The 3,635-nt window shown below is 47.5% G+C and overlaps 1 non-coding gene across 1 annotated transcript in view; it reads right to left on the bottom strand.

Moving 5' to 3' along the window:
- Positions 1-3,631: 3,631 nt before the first annotated feature.
- TRNAR-ACG (transfer RNA arginine (anticodon ACG)) overlaps positions 3,632-3,635 on the bottom strand; it is a 74-nt gene continuing 70 nt past the window's right edge. Inside the window, exon 1 of the tRNA in view lies at positions 3,632-3,635. This exon is cut by the window's right edge and continues 70 nt beyond it. This is a non-coding gene — a tRNA (tRNA-Arg).

Here is a 3,635-nt window from a genome sequence, read left to right as displayed (position 1 = left end):
GACCGTGCTAGCCGCCTTCGCTGCTCCCTTTTCTCTTGCCTCCACCCACTTGGTTATTCTGTGTAATGGTTTGTGTCATTTTCACGACATCCGTTCCCACTCCAACGGGCTGATTAGGGGCTTGGCTGGTTCCCGCGACCGATGCTCGTGCCTCTTCCAGGTTTATCCATCCCTGGGCCTTGTTCGGGAATTCATCCACGGTGCTGACACCTTTTCTCTGTATCTCTTTCCATAGTCTGCCTCCAACGAGGATTCCAGTCCTCAAGGCCATAAGCTTGGAACTATCGTATGCGTCCCTGGCTCGAGCCGCGACGTTTGCGAACCTGCTCAGGTAAGCTTTCAAGGGTTCCTCGGGCTGTTGCTTCACGTTTGCCAGGGTGTCGGCTTTGATGCGGGCAGCTTGAAAAGCTTAGAATGCCCTATTGAAGTCAGCAGAAAAGGTTTTCCACGAGCTGATGGACTGCTTTTTACACTGCTTGAACCATTGCCTAGCCGGCCCAGTCAAGGTGGAAGGAAATATCAAACACCTTAGCTCGGGGCCGATGTTGTGGGCCATCATCAGGGTGTTGAACATACCCAAATGATTCGACGGGTCTCCATCTCCATCGAACTTGGACAAGTGGGGCATCCGAAAACCTGGTGGATACGTCGTGGCTGCTATGCTGGGGGCGAAGAGCTCGAGTTCGTCCCCCAAGTCGTATTCGTCTTTTTCCTTGTCCGACAAGAGCTTCTTCATCAGCTCCTCCATCTGAGCTAAACGCTCTAGGGTTTGGTCTTTACTTCGTTGGTTGTTCTGGGGCTGTTCAATAGCTCCAGTTCCATTGTAAGCGTTAGGCGGGTTATTGTCCCTCCAAGCTTGAGCTTGGTTAAGTGGGACACTCCCGCTGTCACGTACTTCCAAAAGACCATCCCCTCGGTGAGCATGATTACCATTTCTAGCTGGATCTCCCCTTTGTGAGTTAAGGCGATCTCGAAGTTCAGCCCTAGGGGTGACCCGAGGGCTTTGCACCGAACTCAAACGATTGCGCAGGTCTTCACCGGACCTACCACTTCGGTGGCTCCCGGTCTAGTAACTTCCGTTTGCAAAACTCGGAGCCCGCTGCTGAGAGTGAGGGTCCAGGACTTCCCCGCGCGCTCAGCTGCGATGGGAAGGACCGGCAGAAGGAGGATTTCTCCTACTGCTCCCATGAGCCGGAATGTCCCGAACTGGATGGGGAGGAGATGGGTATCTTATTGGCGACGGGGGATTCCTAACTCGTGACGTGATCCTAGTCCCGTCCGGGCAGATCAAGTTAGGTTGCGGCCGCTCCACTCTACCATCCACCGCATCCTGCGCTCGGCGGTTTGACCGTGGTGCAGGATGGCTGGCCGGAGCAGGCTGTCTTCGCGAGCCCTCACCAGATCTCCTCCATGACTGCCTCGGGCCCTTCTGGGTGCGTTTGATGGTAGAACCGAGCTAGGAGTTGAGGTCCGGACTGTTCGGCTGAATTATTGATTGGCCCTAGGAAACTCCTTAAACACAGTTTCCTGGTGGTGGTGTGACGTGGGGATAGAACTCAGAGTCGAGGCTCTGACTGGTCGGCTGGGTCTAGATCGGTTATCCCGGCGAGACTTATGAGTCCCACTTTGCCTCTTTCCGACGTTAGCGTCGGTTGTAAGAGGGGGTAACCGGGCCAAGACTTGTTCGATTTGCTTGTTTACTCTTGACAGCTCACTCCTCAATTGTATGTTCTCCATCTCTATCGCCGTTAGGAAATCCGGGTTCGGATTTGGCGGCCGGGGTGCCGAACTCCCGGTGTCGCCCTGACCCATAGGCTGCTTTCCCGATCGCTGCTGGACCTCGGGTTTTGTTCATCGGATATGGCGGCATGGTGGGCCTCTTGCCCATCATGTTGATTCGCCTCATTACCATGTCTCGAACGAGTAACCACCATGATCAGATTTTTGCGATAGCACCAATCTAAATCCTCTCAATGAAAGCACCAAACTATTGACGCGGTTCTTCGCCAACATATAATTATATGAATAAACAGGATGGATTAGTGCTAATTAGTGAACCGTAATAGGAAAATAGTTTACTCCTAGACTTAGGAAATTAATAACATGGGAAGGTGATCACTCCTTTCCTTTTTAGGTAGTTCGAAGGTTAAAATCCCTCTAGTCCACTAGTCGATATTATTGATATCTCTTGACTATTCCTTACAGAGTGTTTCTTTACAAAAAATATGCCAACCCCTTGCAACGCCCAGGGTCTTGGTATTTATAGGGAGAGGATACCTGGGTTGGTAAAGGGGGTCATCCCGTGACCTTCTTACCCATCACGTCATCTCTGTGACACTGATGATTAATTCCTAAAACCTGACAGTGAGGTGTGGTCTAATCAATAGGTAAGGGGGGATAATGGGCCGCATGGCCCAAACCAGGCGTGGGGAGTCTGAATACGCACGTTTATACTGCGTGTCCGATTCAGGAATGGAATAGACATGTGATGTCTGATATGTGCACGTTTACATTGCGTGGTTGTCTTTACAAGGATTTGGGTGTCAGATCTATGCCGCATCTCGAGCTTGATGTAGCGCCAGCTCGTGATATCCATACTGCTGACTCGCTGCCTTCGAGTAGACTGCTAACTCTCTAATCAGCTCATGCTGGAGAGGTGGAAACTCGTAACAGCAGTTCCGGGTGGACGATTTACACGTGGCGGACTGAATTATGCCCTTTTTAGCTCGCCAATAACTTGCAGATATTTAGGGCGTACAATCTTATAATAAGATAATAATTAAACTCACTATTTATTAATCCAAATATGATTAATATTTATTTTAACATGAAGTTTTTCAAAAATAAAAACTATATGGTTAAATAATTAAATAATTCACAATTAATCAATTGCCCATAATTATTTTCTTGCCCCGGAAAATGAATTCATTTGCAATTTAGTCATTCTCTATAAATCTTCATTATGACATCAACAAATGTAGTCCATTGATATAATCAATAAAATTATGTCCTCCATTTATTGGTTTGTTAATTAGAGCTCTAATTACCTCTTAATCCTTAAGTACCATTAATTCACCATCGAATAATTAATCTATAATCAAATTATAGATTTGAGCTCAATAACTATTCAGTTCCATAATTAACCCTTCTGCGATATTTGAGAATCGCCGTCAATCCCTCGGCGTAGGTCCGGGATAATCCTTTGTTCCATAGTCTCGGGCTATTTACAACTATCCAATTAAGAATTCTCAAATGTACTAGTACTAGCAAGTGCATCAAAGATGCAGTCATCGATTCGCCCGAGAGGCCACAATTACGGCGAGCAAACATATTAATGACGAGGAACGAATTTTTGCTATGCTACTAATACTTGTACTTGCTCCGCTATTCTGCCCCCGCCTGGCTGAGGAAGATTTACGGGGGGGTGTAAAACAAAAAAATATGCTGATTCGGGTCGGGCATACTCGATTTTTATTTTCAACCTTTAAAGATTAAAGAAAGAAAAAGAAAGAGTAAGGCCATTCCATTTCGACAAAAGACCCACGCCCAAATTCCATAGCTTTGGGTCCGCAATCCCGATCATGATTTTCCTACCCCCAAAGGGAAAGGTCCTTCCCTTTTTGGCCAGTTATGGG

The sequence above is a fragment of the Humulus lupulus genome, chromosome 7 (genome assembly GCF_963169125.1).
Source record: "Humulus lupulus chromosome 7, drHumLupu1.1, whole genome shotgun sequence".
Taxonomy (NCBI): Eukaryota; Viridiplantae; Streptophyta; class Magnoliopsida; order Rosales; family Cannabaceae; genus Humulus; species Humulus lupulus.
Note: the sequence above shows the minus strand (reverse complement) of the source record. Positions and strands in the feature narration are given on the sequence as shown.